Consider the following 21692-nt stretch of genomic DNA (forward strand, 5'->3'; position numbering starts at 1 on the left):
TTTTTTGTCCAATTAAATGCTCTAGAATGGGAATGTTGTTTCTGCTATTATCTCACCTTCACAGACTGGAGACTCCGAACGCTGGTGATCTGCTATGGCCTCCTACCACATGGGTCAGAAATACAGAACGAGAAGTTTCTGTTAGAAGGAAACTTTTATCCCTTTCCAATGAGAAGGAGACTGGAAGCTGGTGCCTCTCCATTCCAGGAATGTGACTGGCCACTTGTGTCTGAGGTGGCCATGGTGTTGCCCGCCCTAATCTGGAATTCATTTACATATAATAGAGTACAAAGTTAAACCGTGTCTTAAACATTTTACCTATGCAATATTTCTTTACCATATTATGTATAAGAGTAGTAGAACTAGTAGTAGAGTGATATTAGAGAGATATACTGAGTGAGTGTGATTACCTGCATATAATACAGCATTCATTCTTCAGATCAATCTCATATTCACAATAAAACATTAGTTTGAATTTCCACTAAGGAAAGCGATATCTTTGTCGTACTATCCTTTAATCTGTTAATGGTGATTTCTGATGACAGCGCTGCTCAGTGCATTTGTTGTTAAAAGCCGTTGTTAAAAGTAAAAATAACATCATTGTTTACAGCCCTATTTCAGCATCTTTCAGTATTAAAGTCTTTACTGCTGACGCACTCATAAAAACAGTCTTTTGTCGCCATCTAATGGTGGAACAATGTAACTAAAATCACTATCACGAACATATACAGTTCCCCAATACTAAATACTATTAATAAATACCACTATTATTAATATAAATATTAATTATTAAATAAAAATAATTAATAAACAACAACAGCCACTATAAAAGTGGCTAGGCAATTCAGTCAAAAGTACAAAGGCAGCACTCAGAGACATCGGAGCCAGAAGTAAATTCCAGAAGATCTGGCAGGTTCATGAGCACTGAATGGCCGCTGACGCTCTGGAGCTCACATCTCCAAAAATGTTCCTTGACCTAGTTTCTGTCTCTTCTTGATAATGTTAGTTCACATGTGTCTAGTTAATTTAGTCGTAGTTCCTCATTGGTCTGTCTACTTAAAGGGATAGTTCACCCAAAAATGAAAATTATGTCATTAATGACTCACCCTCATGTCGTTCCAAACCCGTAAGACCTCCGTTCATCTTCGGAACACAGTATTAAGATATTTTAGATTTAGTCCGAGAGCTTTCTGTCCCTCCATTGAGAATGGTACGGTATACTGTCCACGCCTGGTAATAAAAACATCTTCAAAGTCTCCATGTGACATCAGAGGGTCATTAGAATTTTTTGAAGCATCGAAAATACATTTTGGTCAAAAATATATCAAAAAACTACGACTTTATTCAGCATTGACTTCTCTCCGGGTCTGTTATGAGCGCGCCGTTCACAGCACATCCGGTTCGCGTCGAAACAATTGTAACCGGATCTTCTTGAACCACACCAAATCGAACTGAATCGTTTGAAATGGTTCGCGTCAACAATAAGCATTAATCCACAAATGACTAAGCTGTTAACTTTTTTAACATGGCTGACACTCCCTCTGAGTTCAAATAAACCAATATCCCGGAGTAATTCATTTACTCAGACAGTATGAAATAGCCAGATAACGAACGAAACATTGACTCGTGTCAAGAACCGTTTCTCTGTCCCGTGGCGATTCGAGAACCGAGGAGCTGATGAACTGCGCATGCGTGATTCAAGACTGAACACAGCGCGTCTGAACCGAAAGCGGAGTGACACTGGACCGATTTCTGTGCTAATGTTATGAGCGCGGGTACCGAGCTTGGCTTGAATCAAGGGCAATCATCGCCAATGAAGTCATTACGTCGAGTGCAAAATAACTGGTGAACCGTTTTCCGGGCAACCTGTTTAAATCACAAACTGTTTAGAAGACAGAACTTCCCATCCCTTTTTTTTTCCTGTCTCGTTTTCCCCAAACCGTCCTTGAAGCAAGAACCGAGTTTTCGGTCTCTTCCGTTGATATGTTCAACCGATCACCGTGTGTCTAGTTAATTTTTGCAAAACCGTCACTCAAGAACGTAGTCAATGTTTCGTTCGTCTGGCTCGGTTCAGTCCAGTGTACGTTTGAGTAATTTCACTCCGGGATATTGGTTTATTTGAACTCAGAGGGAGTGTCAGCCATGTTAAAAAGGTTAACAGCTTAAGTCATTGTGGATTAATGCTTATTGTTGACGCGAACCGTTTCAAAACGATTCAGTTACGATTGGTTGAACTGGTTAAGAAGATCCGTTAACATCGAGTGATTCGTTCGCGAACCGGATGTGCTGTGAACGGCGCGCTCATAACAGACCCGGGAGAGAAGTCAATGCTGAAATAAAGTCGTATTTTTGATGATATTTTTGGACCAAAATGTATTTTGCGATGCTTCAAAAAATTCTAACGGACCCTCTTAATGTCACTAGACTACTTTGAAGATGTTTTTAACCTTTCTGGACGTGGACAGTATACCGTCAGTGTCTCAATGGAGGGACAGAAAGCTTCGGTTTAAAATATCTTATACTGTGTTCCGAAGATGAACGGAGTCTCACGGGTTTGGAACGACCATTAGTCATATCAATTAATCCTTGTCAAATAATTTTAATTTTTGGGTGAACTATCCCTTTAAGTTCTAGTCATTTCAGTTTTACCTTGTCCAGTGTTAACATTGCTTGTGCGTGTGTATCCTGCCTTACTTTTGCAACTTTAGTCAAAAACAATTGAACCCTTTAACAGTATTCATGCTATTATCTGCATCAAGTGTTATAGTAATCCTGAATGAAATGACATATAATCAGTGTCTGTCTGAGGTTTTCTTGCCCTCCCCTTAATCTCCATTGCCATGGCAGCAGTTTTTATCAAAACAAAGAACAGGAAGAGAGAGAGAGAGAGAGAGAGAGAGAGCGAGAGATAGTATTTGTTTCATGGTGTTGTTCTTTCACTTAATTGGGTTGTTTCACTAATGACTAAGGCTCTAATGAGTTGAGATAATTTGCCATGATGACTTGGAAACCACCTCTACTGTCTTATGTTGCCATGAGTTTGTGAAGAGAAACTGGGGGAATCCAATTAGTTCTGTGGGCCGTGACTAAAGCTGAATGTCCTCACTGTCTGTCATCGTCTGTCCATGAAACTCAATCTCACATTCCCTGTTTTGCTTCTCTGAACCGGGGATGATGTAATATGATGGATGGGTTAGTGTAATACTGTCTTTCAAAAAAAGGGTTGACAATGACCCTAAAATTTGATAAACGTTATTAAAAATTTGATAAATGTAATTACAGTTCCTGTATTTGTGTGTAATTTTAATTCTGCATTATTTTCAAAAATGGCTGTATGTAGTCATTAATAGAAAGAAAACGCTAGCTCACATACAAAATTTCCATAATATTCAATACAACAGTATTTTTGCTTGTGAAATACTGTAGTTTTACTATTAAAAGGGTCATGAACTGAGAAACCAAAATTCTCTTGATGTTTTGACATAAGAGGTCATTGTACTATAAAAACATCCTGTAAGTTTCAGAGCTCAAAACTTTCTTGTTAGTCTAAATACAGCTTATATTGAAGCCACTTTGCCAAAACCACAGCTTATGGAATGTTCTACTCTATGATTTAATAGTGTGGATAAACCCTGCCTCCGCAGAAGAAGATCATTGCCTGCTTCAACATCACTGCCTTTTAGCCCGGCCCATCGAATCTACACTGCTACCTGTTTAGCCCCGCCCACCTATTCACGCACACAGGGCGAATTCCAAACGCCTTTTTTGCGCCCTTAAAGGACACTTCGGGAAGGGGATGCTATTTGTAGGGACTTTCTAAATGAAAGTGAACAACTGAAAACCTTCACGAAGGGCCCTTCCGTTAGAGAAGGGAACATGCGATGTTCACTTAACGGAAGTGATTTCCATTTGTGATCATGTGATATTCAATTAGGAGATCTTACGGCATATTTTAAAGCAAAGTTGTGGTTGATTTCAACACAAGCGTAAGCAGAATAGGCTAATTAAATTAGTCTTTATTTTAGTTTAATAAAATATTTTTCATCAGAAATATTATTTAAGATGGTAGTGTAAGCAAGTTTAAACAAGTTTAGTTTGAAAAATCTTAATAGTAAATAAGACACAATTAGACAATATTTGAATAAAATAATAATAATGAGCAGAAATATTTATTTGCAGCAACTGGTGGAGTGCTGAATGCTGCCAATTCAAGGTAACATTTGGTCAGTCATTCCCTTCTCCAAGGGAGTTCCAAACGCTTATACGAGACAGAAATGCCCTACACCCCTCAAAGAACACACCTTCGAAGGGAGTAGGGCATAGGGATGCTCACTTCCATTTGGAATCTGCCCATAGTGTGAATGGACCCTTTCACAAGACTGTGTTTAACGGTCATCAGCATTGTAAATCCTCTAAAGATGTTCATATTTGTACTTTTAAAAAAAATTATATACATTTATATCACTATTCTTTGTATTATATCAGCTTTGCATCAAATTACAAAAAAAAAAAAAAGGTTAACGCTAATGCGTGTGTTTCTAATGCAGCATCTATGGGAGGGACGGTAAATTTGACATCGTTCTCTTTTCTGACTGCCGTTATCAGTCTCTCTAATTTTTTTTCCTTTTATTGAAAGTCATGAAAACACTTTTGTGGCATTTTTCTTTTGCTATTTGAGCAAATAGGAATACAAAAAATATATTTGTGGTACTCTGCCATTCACTGCTCTTCAAGTTAACCCAACTATGACGACTTCCTCTGTGGAGAAACCCGGAAATGTGAAAAAGGTCCATAACAAGATGAATGCAGGTCTATGCAGAAACCAAATGATAAAGATCACTCTGAATACAAAAATACACTGTGCAGTGCCAAGTTGTGCTTCCATTGCTTTCCTTCTGATCCCAACATTAGGAAAGATTAGTTGAATTATATTTTAATGAATATCCAAACTGAGTCAGTAAGAATTTGGTCCTTTGGTCACTTCATTTGTTTACAAACAAGGCACAATTCAATGCAGGATATTCAGAAAGATTGAACCTAAAAGACAATGCTGTGCCGACTATATTGGATCTGACAGTAATGTCGCAACACACAAATAAGTGTAACTGTTTTTATTACGTGGTCACTATTGCTTTGTCTGTTATTACAGATCATTTGATATGTATTGGGTAGCCTATTTATGCATTTTTAACCTAAATCACAGCAGCGTTTGATTTAGGCTGTCAATCATAGCAGTGGGCGTTTACTTCCGAGTCTACAATCCACCAATATTCAAACAGAGGGTGGTTAAAATCAGGACAGAAAATAGCTGATGTAAAAATCTTGATGACATTATAAGGGGACCACAGAGACCAGTACAAAATAATAAAAAAGGCAGTTTAAAGGCATCACTTTAAATATTTAGCAACCATATCAAGCTCTCCACAATTACGCATGCACAGGATTGTGAAAAACAGAGGTGCTTGACATCGGGAAACTCTAGCAGCTGGAGACACTAATCACAGCAGCACAAGAACAAGCACAGCGTGACAGTACACAGCTAACAGCCTGTGGGATTTACAAATCCAGACAGACAACCAAAGACTGGCAACCAAACACTGATCATAAAGGAAATAGCAGTGGTGATAAATGAGACATTCCTAACTTAAAGGGAGAGCTCACCAAAAAAAGCAAAAATTCTGCTTCCCAGATTTCATGCAAAAGGCACCCATGTCCAGTATTGTTTTGGACCCCACACTGTAAAAAAATAATTGCAATTTTAATGGTAAAAGACTGTAAAAATGCTCCAGTAAAAACCCATTAACTGGTTAACAATATATTCCCTTATATAAACTTAACATGTACAATCACAAAATCAGAACACATTTCCATATGTAAAACGTTGTTTTGTAACATTTTCATGGCGTAAATGTGTGAAATCCATGTGACTTACTGCATATTTACAGCATTAAAATTTATTAAAAAACGTGATTGCACACACTAATCTCATGTATTCCAAAATATATATATATATATATATACTATGTGGGAAAGTTTGTGATATTTACTCTGCACATAATATCCTGTCAAAAAACCTGTCAAAATAGAACCAAAAATATATATATATATATATATATAAGGGAAAGTTTGTGATATTTACTCTGCACATAATATCCTGTCAAAATAGAACCAAAAATTCAAATAAACAAACATTTAGGAGACTATAGATACTGTAGACAGTATTCCTTACTGTATTCTGTATTATTGTATTTTTTCATCTGTTCAGCTGGTTTGCTAAAACCCCCTCTACAGTCAGAGCACAGTGTTATTCCACACTGTCAATGCAAGGCAAGGCAAGGCAAGGCAAGTTTATTTATATAGCACATTTCGTACACAATGGTAATTCAAAGTGCTTTACATAAAAGAAGGTAAAATAATCATGAAGAAAAATATTAACAAAAATAAAACAAGCAATTTTAAAAACATAAAACAAGCAATTTTTAAAACATTGGAAATGATTTAAAAATTGACTTATTTAAATGAATTTAAAACAGTTAAAATTAGAAAATGATTTTACATAGAATACAGTGAATATGTAAAATACAGTGCAATCAATTCAGACATCGCACAGTGCTCATTCAACAAATGCACAGCTAAACAGATGAGTTTTGAGTCTAGATTTTTAATGTGACTAATGTTTTAGCACATCTGATCTCTTCTGGAAGCTGAACCCAAGAACAAGTCCTCAAAAGCTACCAGCTCATGTTGAGATGGGAACAATGCAAGAAATTAAAAAATTCAACCTTTGAACAAGTCCTTCACAGCTACCAGCTCATGTTGAGATGGGAACTTGGAACCAAGCTGATGATAAATGAGTATTAAAGTAAAACTGCAAAATGTCACAAAATTACATTACTCAAAGAAAGACCAAGGCTTGACATTTTCTTAAACATCAAATCACCAGGTACAGCACTATTTCTCAGTCACTCTTCCCTCTCTTACGTCTCCTTTCTTGATGCAAGTAATTCTACAGACACTGTGCTCCACTTTAACATACTGTCTAGACAACATCTGTCCTCTCATTCAGGTCACATCCCTGACATCAAACCAAAACGAAAAAAAAAAACCCATCCTGCTATCCTGAGCAGGTATCAACTGCTTGCTTCTTTTTATGCCAAGGTCCCCACTGCAAAAGCATCAACTATCACAAGATCAACAGCACTTCAGACACTCATAAACTGTAGAAGACATTCACCTCTGTCCTCCTCCACCCTCTCTATGACAGCTAATGACCACTTTTTCACAGACCACATCCATAAACAGTCAATTCTCAGCCCCACAGTCTCACAAACACAGACCACCCCACATGAAACTTTTCACTCCCTGAGTATAAGGTCTCTAATTGTCTTCTCTCCCGCCATGCTATCACCTGCCCCCTTGACCCTATTCCTTTCAAGTCATTTCTTCCAGACTCCTACCTGCCCTTACACACATCATCAACACATCACTCCTCACTGGCACTTTTACCACCACAGTCAAGCAGGCTTGGGTAAAAGTAACCAATGGTAAGACATATATTCACAGAAAATTACAGATCAATGTCTCTCCTCTTCTTCATAGCATCAACACTTGTGTGAGTTATTTGCAACCAGAACTTTGCATTCATCTCACAGATCAATCAGCAAGACAACACTCAGTCAGGTTTCAAAAGCTTTTACTCAGCTATAATCTTCTCAGCAGAAATGTGACTGAAGCCCAGCATATCGGCGCCTTGTGGTGCCATCCCAAAGAGGTTCAAAGTCACACTCACGGACCTTTTCCTGGACTGTGCCCAGCCCATCTAATGAAATCACAACCCAAACTCAAACAGAACAGCCTATACTCATTTTAAAAACAAAAAACATCTAAAGACATCTTTTTCACCAGAACTTGACCAACCGATACTAGCACTTACCTTTTCTTTTCTTTTCTTTTCTTGAAAAAACAAACAAACAAACAAACAAAAAAAAACCTAGCTACGTATACAGTACTAGACTAACTGAGACTTGTCATGGCACTTGTATACTGTTGTTGTTCTCTCGCTGTAATCTGTAATCTTATTTGAATGAAATTAACATAGAAGCACAGATGTGTAACGGGGAGAAATCAGCACTAAAAGAAGCCCAGTATAAGGAAAACCAATGTTTGGGTGAATGTTTGAACATGGTTCCATTAATAGACTGGTATTTGACCAGGACATCCCTTATAAGAGGAAACACATTACACAATGACAGAGAGGCCTGGGAATACAGGTACTGGTCAGGAAAACGTCATTACTGCAGCTTTATAATAACAAATGATAATGAACTTTGTATGGCAGCATTATTTGTTTTTACATGCACATACAATGAACCTACTACCAGCCACAATGATCTAGTATCATTCTTGTTTAGGGCACTAAACAAATGAAGCAACAGAAAGTGTTCTAATTGCCCGCCAATATAATTGCACACATGCATCTCTTGTCATAAGGGAATGTGGCGGACATTCTAAAAAGCTGACTCAGGCTCCTCAGGGATACAGAACATTGCGACGGCATGCAGAGAAGCTGATGCAGCGCACTTCGGCTGCGAGTTACAACTAAAAAGCCATTAGTGGAAACAGAAATCTATTTCCAATCCACCTCCACAGGGAAAGAAAACAACCTGCCTACAACCTGTGGCTGCTAATTTATCTCCAACATGTGGAAGGTATTCAGCACACTGAAAGAAACTCCAATATATTCAAAAAACTAATTAATCAATCAAAAAACAAAACACAATAAACACTCATTATTACTCATAATTAAACCCTTTGTTGTTCTGTCTTTTTCCGGAAAAAAAAATGTGGACATGATTACAAAAATCAAAAATCTAAATGGTCATTAAAAAAATAGTCACACTTGTGTTGTTCCCAGTCAAAAAATAAGCAAAAATACAAAAAAAAAAAAAATAATAATCTTCACATTAGTCCCCAACTAATTTGAACATACCAACAATAATATCGCTTCAATAGACCATTCTACTTCGAGTGTAAACTAAACGAGCCAATGCACATTGACATGCATTTATTGCATCCAGCTGCCGCTGATCACAGCGTGAGTATAAGGCAGCAGGCCGTTCAGCGGTGGTACAGCACCGTGGCGACAGCACGTGACGTCTCCGTTACCTCCCATAGTGAACGAGGGTTACCATACATAACCGAGACGTTCCCTTTCAGATTGGGTTCTGAAATTGGGATCCCTACCAAAGCGCCATGGGTGCTGTCCCTTCCAGTGTCCATTGTCAAAGCACTACGCCATGGGGTGAGATTGGGTAACACTGGGAAAACTTACCCGTTCCACTTGGAACAGCGACGGTGCAGAAGCCCCATCCTTCCCGAAGGAGTTTTCGGAAGCAAATACACATAGCATCCGTTTAGGTGTACAGGTATATGGAGAAATTTGAGGTGATTAAAACCCTCTTGGGAAGGCAGAAGTCTGCCGGGGAAACACGGGCTCTAAGGCTATACCATGGACTATACGCATACGAGTACCACTCAGGTCTCAAAATGGAACCCAGCCTTCCACAGTTCTCACGGATTCATCATGAAGGCCTGGCTATGTCCGGCTCGCCGCCAGCTGCCAGCGTAATGCCTAATAGGGTAATACGAGGAGCTGTTTTTAGCAAGCTGACACTATAGGGTACTAACTACCCATTTGAGGTGAGAACACAGGAGGATACCGGCTCTACACGAAGGCTATAGAACCTAGCGAACGTTATATGACAAGCAGGCTGGGGCACTGTGGCCGGCGGATGGGTGGAGGCAGCTTTTCAGTCAATGCAGCCGAGAACTAAGGGTCTGGGTCGCCGAAGAGATCTCGGGACTACGGAGTTCTTTCAGAACTACTGGACCGTGACCACCCTCATGCAGGTCCTTCATTCACTTCCTCGGAGAGCGAGGTCAGTGGTGGTACGGAGTTCTTTCAGAACTACTGGACCGTGACCACCCTCATGCAGGTCCTTCAGTGCCTTGGCCTGGTGCACCTGCAGCAACGCCATAGCGTGTAAGGCGGAAGCAGCTTCCCCGCAAACCATATCGGCACTGCCGGTTAGACCAGACAAATGCCTATAGGCCTGGGAAGGAAGCACCGGGTCTCCCTGCCAGCAGGAGGCAGACTTAGGACACAATTGCATCGATACCACCCGCTCCACTGGGGGAATCACAGAATACACCTTCGCTGCGCCGCCATCGAGGGTGGTGAGGGAGAAGGAGCCAACTGGCCGGTTTCTGGCAGTAAGAGGTGCCATCCACGACCTGGTGAGCTCGTCATGCACTTGCGGGAAGAAAGGCACCGGGGTGGGGTGCTGAGAACCAACGCGAGCCACCTTGAGAAACCAATCATCCTGCCTCGAGGGCTCAGGACGCGGTGGAGATTTCCACTTGAGCCCTACCCTCTCTGCGGCCTGGGAAAGCATAGCTGTCATCTCCGGATCCGATTCAGGCTTTGCCACCGTCCCGGGAGGTGGCAGCACTACCGAATCTTCACTGGACAGCTCTCCCTCCGATGCTGAGATTGACATCCAGGTCGGGGGGAGGCCCACTGGATACTGCTGGTACGCTCTTTGAAGAGGGCCCAGCGCATTCTGTGGGTTGCTCCACTTAATCGGAGGTGCAAGAGGAGTGATGCATGATGAACATGATTCATCCACAAAGGCCACCTCAGCGTGCTTGATGCCCAGACACGTGAGACAGCGATCGTGGCCATCACCAGGTAATGACCGCACCCAGAAACGCACGGGTGAAATGGCATCCTTATAAGGACGATCCGTCATCTTTACAAAGACGCACCCGTGAAGATCTTTTAGAGAAATTTGCTCTTTAGGAAATGCTCTTTTAGTGCTGAGGCGCACAGGGGAATTGGCCGCTTGCAACACGACAGGGGGTAGTGCAGCCTGAAGTGCGCAACCCACTCAACTCGGGAACAACCGCCACTGAAGCGCCATCTCGCCAACACACAAAGCTTCAAGAGCATGCTGAACTCATAGTTCACAGCAGACACAGTTGAGCAGAACGATACTAACGCTCGGCTCCTCAGCGAAAACCTGGTATGCATTGCACCTGCTGCCTTCTTATACTCACGCTGTGATCAGTGGCCGCTGGATGCAATGCTGCATGCCAATGTGCATTGACTCGTTTAGTTTACACTCGAAGTAGATTGGTCTATCGAAGCGATATCCCAATTAGTCGGTCACCGATGTGACGTCGAGAGTGACCGACTAAAAGGGAACTACAAATTAGCCACAATGCAGAAAAAAAGTGCACAGCAATGAAGGGCTGACAAAACTTAAGCAATTATGCCTGAAAACATTGCTCAGTAACTAAGTAATACATAGCACTGAATATATATACTGCCATCTAAAGGCTACACCATGGTGTTACAGATGATTTTCTTTATAATTTTTTTTTCTCCACAGGGTAGAACAAATCTGCCTCAATTCAATGAATTTGAAATACTTTTGCTCTATTTTTAACTTAAAAATTATTTATATATATATATATATATATATATATATATATATATATATATATATATATATATATATATATAAAACTTGCTATAAAAACTTGCTATAATTTATTTTAACATATAATCTATAAAGTATATAATCTAGCTATGAATATTTAATGGAGACATGAAATACACTCAAAATGCAAAATATTAATAAATTTAATAATAATAACAATTATTATAATAAATTAAAGAGCAAAATAAACTGAAATAAAACTTACCCAACAGTGTATTAATGAAAATAAATAAATAAAATAAAATAAAATAAAATAAAATAAAATAAAGGGAATACCATAATGTTTTTTGGTGGAACAAAGAGGTCAGATCGGTATGTAACACCTAATCAGAGCTCTACACACACTGGCGATGCAGGATTTCAGATTCTCAAATCTAACAGGTTGCTTTAGTGGCTTACACAACAGCTGCACTAGGATCCAGCAATCATTTCTGTATAAATCTGACAGCTTAGGCATATGACGTGTCATACGGAATGGAGAAGCATATTTCCATACGTACAGAATTGGCTGATGCAAACACTTTAAAGCAAAAGCATTTTGAGAAGACTCTAAATCTCCATTTAAAAGCATTTCCCCTGCTTCCACTGTAAGCAATCTATCATTTTCATTCGTTCCCAGCGATGTGAGCACCAGTCGCTATACAGCAGCTGTGATGATTCATGTCCTATGATGACAGTAATGTTGTTTTCATTGTAGTCAAAAGCAGTGAAACTAAAATATATATCATATCCCAGTATGCAGAAAGTTAGAATCATTCAACTGAGTCAGAGATTTTACATTGGCTACACCATCAAGTCTTAAAGCTTCTAATAGAGGCAACATGTTAAAAGTTTGTTCTTTGTCAAAAAGCACAGGTACTTCATTTTAAACAACAAAACACCACAACTTTATTCATAGCTAGGCCTAATGAGTATGTTGTAGAGCGTTTTACATTGAAAATTCTTAAGCATAGCACCAGGTTTATTAAGTAAACTAAATTCATAAAGAAACATTTTCTTTGTATGAAATTAAATACATTTTAATTTAAAAAAAATAAATAAAAAAAATAATAATAATAAAAAAAGAGACAAAATTTAAGTACTAAAACTTTTAAAATGACAAAAAAAAAAATAATAATGCAATTGGAAAATATATAAAAAGTAACAATTTAAGTTATTAATAAAAACTGCAATACTATCTCAATGATACTAAAGTGACAAAATGGTAAAATCTAGCAAATGATATGAATAAAAAAAGTTTTGTATCCCATTAAATAGCATATATCAGCGTTCAGTTACAGTGACACAAACAACACCACTTCTGTTTTTACTGTAATTGCAACGCTGGATAATAAATGCATACCATTTGTACTCAGAGGAGATGTGAAGAAGCAGAAAGAGAGCAGTCAGAACACCTGAGGATTCAGGCCTAGTTCTCCCCAGATCAATGATGCTTTAGCCTGTGCTGTCCAGTAAATGAGCTTCTGATGCACTGACCCTGGATCAGTCTCTCTGAAAACAAGCAAAGACTGGATGAGGATGTGCATCATCTGGACCTCACTCTAGGTCAATGACAGAGGCTTCAGCCTTGATTTAATCTTCACCGACTGTTAGACTGAACATGTGAAGCATCTAATGTGTCAAGCGTATAAACCATTCCATAAACCATCTACAGAATGCAGATGCAGTCTGTCTGTGAGCAGTGAACAGTAACACGAGTCCTGTGCAGAAACATCACTTCTTCATTGGCAGTCACAGTGATGCTGATGTAGCGGTTGTCATGGCAATGCAGGATGCATTCCAGAATACGATTTTCCTGTTTAAACCCCTAATTAAGATGAGATGAATTTGGTATCGTCAAGTTCAAAACGTAATGGAGATCTAACACAGGGTGCAATTTCAGAGGATTCTGAATGAAAGCCTGAGACTGGAGCTCACTTTCACCTGCTTTATATGCTAAAAATATTCTGATGCTGTCAGAGAGCGCTGTTCTCATGCAAATACCACCGATCATGTGGAAAAGCATTAGTCTCCCCATCAAAACACTCTAAATATTTACATACCTGACATTTTACTGTTAGGATTTCTTCTCATCATTCAATAAAATGATATAAAAATAAAACAGCATGAGAATGAATCTTATTTCGTGATCAGAAATTCATTCATGCATGATTATGGTGCGCCCTAGTAAAAAAGTAATATATTTAAAATACATTTATTTCATACTAAGAATGGTTCAATTTTATTTGCATATTTACTGACATATCACTCAAGACTTACTGGTATAAAATTATAATAAATTTTTATTTGGAGGACTACTTGTGCACATTGTACATTTCTTAACAGTAAACCTAAAATGTGTTTTAATGTCACTATTGATGAGGATTGTATGATTTTTGAATAATATCGGTCTTTAATGGAAGATTTTTAAAGTGTACCTAAAGTATACTTGCAATAGTTCCACTTTAGCACAATCAAATATACTTCAGTACTTCTTTAGTTGGCTCTCCTTCTGCACAATTAAAGTGCATTAAGCACAAAATTAGTTGTTTCAGTTTAGAAGATTTTAAGTAAACCAGTGTAGTTTACAAAAAGTAGAATTGCAAGGTATTTTTATTAAGTACATCATATTTAAATGTATTTGTTGTATACTAAACGCATTTCAAATACATTTTAGTATATTTATTTTACTAGGGTAATTATGCCATACCATGTCGTTGTTGTTTTTACACAATTAACACTATGTTTTGCATAAAACTGATGTATAATATAAAATCAGAGAACAGAATTAAAAGAATTAAAAATCTTCTAAATTTAACTGCACGCCAGATGCTTTCAATGGTGATCCAGTCACAGAACTCACATATAAATGAATGAAATGTTATTGTATGGAAGAGTCACAGCACTTCAGTAAACAGTGCATTTACAAACAGAAGAGCACTGGCGCCACCTGCTGGTTTAACACAGCAACTGCAGCGCATTTCATGAAGGCCTCTCTCAATGGCAACAGTGATAACACATAAATCTTTCTATCTGTCTATCTATCTATCTGTCTAACCACCTATCTATCTAATTCTATCTATCTGTCTCTCTGTCTATGAAATATGCCACCTAGAGGATGCTATTATTTAATCTGACAGATTTCATGTCCTCAGTAGCTCTATGAATGCAGCTTCAGCACCTGTCTGTGTAATCGTGTCATTTCACACAACAACAGCTAATAATGGGTTGTTTACTTCACTTGATACTTTCAGTATTGAATCCTGAATCCCCTCTAACACAACTTGTGTATAAAGAGACAATGAACAATAGAAAGGAAAAGCAAACTACTGACAGTGCTGCTCTTAACTCAAATCAAATCTACAAAGTCGGAATCAGTATCAGCTGTCAGCCCAGAATGACTACTGGTTTACTGTCAAGATTCAGGACAGAAATCACCCTGCAGCCAAGAGAGAGAAAAAGAGACAACAGCCCTCTAGTGGCCACATTTACTATTGTAATAAAACTCCTGCCTAAGAAAGATGTGGTGCAAGGGAATCTTATAGCAATGGTTCATACTAGAAATGTCATATTTATGTAATTTCAAATATGAATTTATATTTAGAATTTATATGAACTTTAAATTATTTGAATTAAGTCAAATAAAGCGGTGAAATAAACTAAAACAATGTAAAATTAAGAAAATCTTAAAACTGCATGGGCATATATATATATATATAGTCATGCAAATGCGTGGGTTAAAAATAGATGTACCAATCATATTAGCCTATGACTCACACCATTAGAAAAACAAAAACATGACTTTCTTTTCCACTTAATGCATAATTAACCCTCTTCTTCCCTCACCACACTAATGGCATCCAGACAGAGCACAGACGGATCTCTGAGACAGAACCATACAGCAATCTCATTTTCTGTGTGCATTTCAGTCAGAGTTCACTAATGTTTGTTTTTCCATCTTCTTGATTCTCTTCATTCTTCACCTCTGACCTGGACGGATAACATTAGCGCGGGAGAGCAGCTCTAAAAGCACAATAACAACAATCAATATGTGCAGGGCTTTTAACTTCCAAGAATAGATGAGAAACTGCCACAAATGAAGGATTTATGAGAATAACCTTTCAGACAAAGATTTTCTTTAATGACAGAAAATGGACACTTAAGTTTCCTCTTCAAGTACTCTCTACATACTACAAACTTTCCAGCTGAGCGTAGAGAACAGGGTTAGAGTCATCAGACCCAGATGTTTATGATTAGATATGTGCTTGCATATTCCAAAAATTAAACTAAACAAATCTGTCATTTATGTCGCTGACCTTTTCTTTGTTTCTAAACATTTGCACAAGTGCACAAATATACACTGAAAGACAAGTTAGGTTACAATGTTATCACCATTATTTCACCGTCTGCAACATAGGCGCTATAACTATAATTAATAATTAATTAATGCATATACATCAGAACTCTGTTTGCTGTTTGTCACATTTTTACCCGATTCCTGTTTTATTTTTATTTTTATTGTGAGAAGAAGAAGAGTTCTTTAATATAAATGAGGCAGAGGAGATGAATGAAATATACTGTAAATGCTTTCTGTGTGATGATTAAATGATCATTAAGTGATTGTTAATATCTTTTTACTGCATTAATATTAATGTGCATCATTAACACACGTGCAGCAGATCCTGGTCATGCCTGTAGATGGCAGTAAAGCACTGTGCTTGCACTCTGTTGAGGCAGGTGTTTCAGCATCACCTCACCTGAGTGTGTGAGTGTGTGCTCCTGACAAACGCAATGCAGTCTGGATGGTCCGGGCACTGCTGGCCATTTACAGATAAAGAGACTTAGGTTTATCCTCATTCTCATTTTGATTAGCTACCGAACAGCAGAGCATTTTAATTAGAGTGTCAGCATATTTAAATCTGTACATGAATAATTAACTCAGTCCTGTCAGCCCACGCGCCGTGTTAATGCAGTAGAGCTATTACTGTCCTCAGTCAGATAGCACTGACTGATATTTGTAGTGGCACATTTGATCACAAATAGGTTCATTTGGGATTTGTGGTGGATCGTGAATGCAAAAGAGTGTGGAAGCTGTCTTTTTAAAACTGAGGGCGATACGGATGAGGTTCAGCATAGCAAATACAGTCCCAGCATTTCCCTTTCATGTCCCTTCAGTTGTACTGATGCTTTGAAAATCTACACCTTATTTATTCTGCATTAGTGTAGTTTAGTGCAGATTTATCGATTCACAGTCATGTAAAAATACAATTTAGCTGCAATATGGAGAAAACGTGTATGCATTTGGACACACAGCAACAGTAATAACAGTGCAAGAAAGTCATGAATGCATGTTTTTGGCTCAGGGTTATTAGGGGGCGTGTCTCTCTCTGACGTCATCAGGTCTGTCTGTATAAGGAGTGCCTCGCACTATGGCTCCTCCAGTGGACACACAGAGTCATGTAATGAATTATCAAGTCATATTTTCAAATCAGGCCATTAATTTTTCTGGAGGCAGTTTTATTACAGGAGGTAAGAGCCAACATTAATTATTATTGCATGCATTTTTATCTCTGTGTTGGTTTAAACTAATAATTTCTTTAAAATTTTGTCAAAATGTTGTTTTTGTTTTGTTTTATTAATGTTAATTTAAAGTGATGAGATGTTTGATCACTGTGTTTAATATCATATACACTTATCTGAATTGATATACAACTGAACTAATGATTAATTACAGATCTGTATTTAAAATCTACTTATTATAAAGTTATATTATGTTTAAAATATTCAGTGACACAAAGAAGACGCCCTCTATTGGGCAGGTAATCCATTCTGATCAGATCTTCAACACAGCATTGCTGTCTGTTGTCTTGCTTTATTATTATTATTAATATTGTGTAATCAAATGAATGTTCCAATGATAAGAGAGCAGAAACAGTGAACAGGTTTTGTAAAGTAAGAGAGCAGAGAGAGCAGTGCGTTCTTATGCAGCGACCAAACCTAAAAAATCTGTAATTTAACACAGCTCGACCTATTTTAGTTACTTTTCTTTTTATTCTGAGTAAAAATGTCTAAAACCTCTTCTGACTGAAGCCTACATATTCATGCATTTATTTCTGCATTCTTGTCACTATGCAACTGAAACACAGAGCAGAAACACTATTATTCATATATGCATAATGCCACTGAAATATGCTTCTCGTTTAGAAGAATTTGCATTGTCAACACCATTTATTCTGTTCGTTTGATGACTTTATAGCTTCACTGAATGCTGGTGAAATGCTATTTATAAAGGGAGAATGCATGTTAGTGATGCACTTGTGTGGCTTCCTCCTATATGTTGTGGAGCTGAGGTTGAATGGCCTGCTTCTCACAGTCTGTGAATTGGCTGTGGGAGAATATCTACCCGGATGTTGTCCTTAGATGCCAGCCAGGGATGCACGCAAGCGTCTGAGTTCATATGTTTGTGGTAATCCCTGGGGTAAGTGAGTTTGTGGTCAAGCGGTTTGTTTATTGCTTGCTAAAAATTGCACCAGCCATGCTCAGTAGAGTAGAACATACCTTCTTAGCTGGATCAGGACAGCCTCACAGAACATAAATATGCAGAAAGCCAAAAACTGTGTGCCTGACAGCATTTCATCCTTCTGATGCATCAGTGCACTTCATTGATCAGGAGCTGCCTGATGGCCACACAGACTGACAACATCTGATATTATTCCTGAGTACAGCCCAGGGGATTTAATTACTCTTTCAGAACCCAAAATTTCTCAGTTTGGTTTTATTAAAGTATTAGCTTGATTTCAGATGTTTCTCTTAAAATAGGACAACACTATTAATAATATAAAACATGAATAAAAATGAATACAGGTAACTTATTAGACTGGTTACAGGAAATTTCCACCAAGAAATTTAAATTCATGTCATTATTTACTCCTCCTCATGTCTTGCCTAACCCACAGAACACAAAAATGTACCAAAACTTTGGTTACCATTTATTTCCATTGTATGGATGGATAGATAGATAGATAGATAGATAGATAGATAGATAGATAGATAGATAGATAGATAGATAGATAGATTGGGGAAGAAAGGGGATTTAAGTGACTTTGAACGTGGAATGGTTGTTGGTGCTAGACGGGCTGATCTACTGGGATTTTCACAAACAACCATCTCTAGGGTTTACAGAGAATGGTCCTAAAAAAAGAGAAAATATCCAGTGAGCAAAAAAAAATGCCTTGTTGATGCCAGAGGTCAGAGGAGAATGGGCAGACTGGTTTAAGTAGATAGAAAGGATACAGTACCTCAATTAAGCACTTGTTACAACAGAGTTATGCAGAAGAGCATCTCCGAACACACAACACGTCGAACCTTGAAGCAGATGAGCTACAGCAGCAGAAGACCACACCGGGTGCCGCTCCTGTCAGATAAGAACAGGAAACGGAGGCTACAATTCACACAGGCTCACCAAAACTGGACAATAGAAGATTAGAAAAACATTTCAATATTTTATTCAGAATACAACATAGATGACATATCAAATGTTTAATTTGAGAAAATGTATAATTTTAAGGGAAAAAATAAAGTAAAATATTGATTTTTAATTTCATGGCATCAACACATCTCAAAGTACAAAAAAAAAGTTGGGACAAGGCCATGTTTAAAAAACACTGATGTGGAATTTCCCCTCTTTATTCTTTTTATAACAAATGTCTGCAAACGTATCTGGGGACTGAGGATTTTAAATTTCACGGCAGACAAGTCGCTCAAGTTTAGGAATATGAATGTTGTCCCACTTCTTGTCTAATACATAGGCTTCTAGTCTTCTCAATACTGTTCTAGTGGCTTAGGTCTTCTTTGTCGCATCTTCCTCTTTATGATGCGCCAAATGTTTTCTCTGGGTGAAAGATCTGGACTGCAGGCTGGCCATTTCAGTACCCGGATCCTTCTTCTACACAGCCATGATGTTGTAATTGATGCAGTATGTGGTCTGGCATTGTCATGTTGGAAAATGCAAGTTATTCCCTGAAAGACACGACGTCTGGATGGGAGCATATGTTGTTCTAGAACTTGGATATACCTTTCAGCATTGATGGTGCCTTTCCAGATGTGTAAGCTGCCCATGCCACACGCACTCATGCAACCCCATACCATCAGAGATGCAGGCTTCTGAACTGAGCGCTGATAACAACTTGGGTTGTCCTTGTCCTCTTTAGTCCGGATGACATGGCGTCCCAGTTTTCCAAAAAGAACTTCAAATTTTGATTCGTCTGACCACAGAACAGTTTTCCACTTTGCCACAGTCCATTTTAAATGAGCCTTGGCCCAGAGAAAACACCTGCGCTTCTGGATCATGTTTAGATATGGCTTCTTTTATGACCTATAGAGTTTTAGCCGGCAACGGTGAATGGCACTGTGGATTGTGTTCACCGACAATGTTTTCTGGAAGTATTCCTGAGCCCATGTTGTGATTTCCATTACAGTAGCATTCCTGTATGTGATGCAGTGCTTTCTAAGGGCCCGAAGATCACGGGCATCCAGTATGGTTTTCCGTCCTTGACCCTTACGCACAGAGATTGTTCCAGATTCTCTGAATCTTTGGATGATATTATGCACTGTAGATGATGATAACTTCAAACTCTTTGCAATTTTTCTCTGAGAAACTCCTTTCTGATATTGCACCACTATTTTTCGCCGCAGCATTGGGGAATTGGTGATCCTCTACCCATCTTGACTTCTGAGAGATACTCCCACTCTGAGAGGCTCTTTTTATACCCAATCATGTTGCCAATTGACCTAATAAGTAGCAAATTGGTCCTCCAGCTGTTCCTCATATGTACATTTAACTTTTCCGGCCTCTTATTGCTACCTGTCCCAACTCTCACTTTCAAATAGCTCTCATGAAATCCAAAATGAGCCAATATTTGGCATGACATTTCAAAATGTCTCACTTTCAACATTTGATATATTATCTATATTCTATTGTGAATAAAATATAAGTTTATGAGATTTGTAAATTATTCCATTCCTTTTTTACTCACAATTTGTACAGTGTCCCAACTTTTTTTGAATCAGGTTTGTATAAACAGAGCGAGGTTTGGGATACACTTCTATCATGCGTCCTTGTCAAAGCGATGTTGCATCTGTCTTATTGAAGCAATCCTGTAGAAACTGCCTCTTCCACAGTGAACAACATGAAAAGGCTGTTATAGCGCAGCACATCTGGTGCAGGCTAACACCAGGACCGGCCAATCTGTGGCACACTCACACAGTCCAGACTGATAAGGGCACTCGTCAGTGGACTCAGAAGAGTATGATCCAATCCATACAGAAACACGCTCTTTATCCAATCAGTTAACGACTGCTGATGCACTGTTTAGCTCACTGATGCTGTTTGCGGGAAATTAGAGTTCAGACTAATTCGAATGTGAATCTGATAGCAGTTTTTGTTGAGTTTTGGAAATAATGGACTGAACATTAGTACAAACCAAGTGTGTTTGAGAAGACCCAAAACATGTTTAATAGTCAGACCCCAGGGACATAGGAACTTTTTGATCACGATGGCCAATTTACAAGAGATTTCCCACGGCTGGCTTCAAAAAAGAACTGTTTTTGAGATTCTTGACTATTGAGTGAAGGTTTAACTCAGTACCTCAACTCCCACTGAAACCTCAACTTTGCTGGTTTCTTTTTTGCTTAATCCTTAATCCATTAAAGACGTGTCACGAAAGCATGTTTTTGGCTGATTTAGCTTTAACATTCCTCACATGAAGTATCTTCCTTCCTGCTCATGAATTGTCTTTGGATGTTTCATGTTTTGCTTGTCATGTATCCCACTGAGTCATCATATTAAAACCACAGTCAAGCTAAATTTCCTATGCCCTGACAAAGGTCCTCAATGCTTAGTGTCAGTGTCTCTGACATATTGGGGGTAGGGTGGTAATAATCATACTAACGATGGGCAATTTGAGATTTATGAGGGCTGCCTTCAAAATTGAGATGTTTTTGAGATTCTTCAATCCAGTACAACTGTGCCACAAAAGCAAATATTTGGCAGATTTAGCAGTGACATTCCTCACATACTCAATGTCTTTGACTGTCTTGTGTTTTGCTTGTTGGGTCATCATGTTTGTTGTTATTAAAGCCACAGTCAAA

Source organism: Cyprinus carpio, chromosome B24 (genome assembly GCF_018340385.1).
Source record: "Cyprinus carpio isolate SPL01 chromosome B24, ASM1834038v1, whole genome shotgun sequence".
NCBI classification, from domain to species: Eukaryota; Metazoa; Chordata; class Actinopteri; order Cypriniformes; family Cyprinidae; genus Cyprinus; species Cyprinus carpio.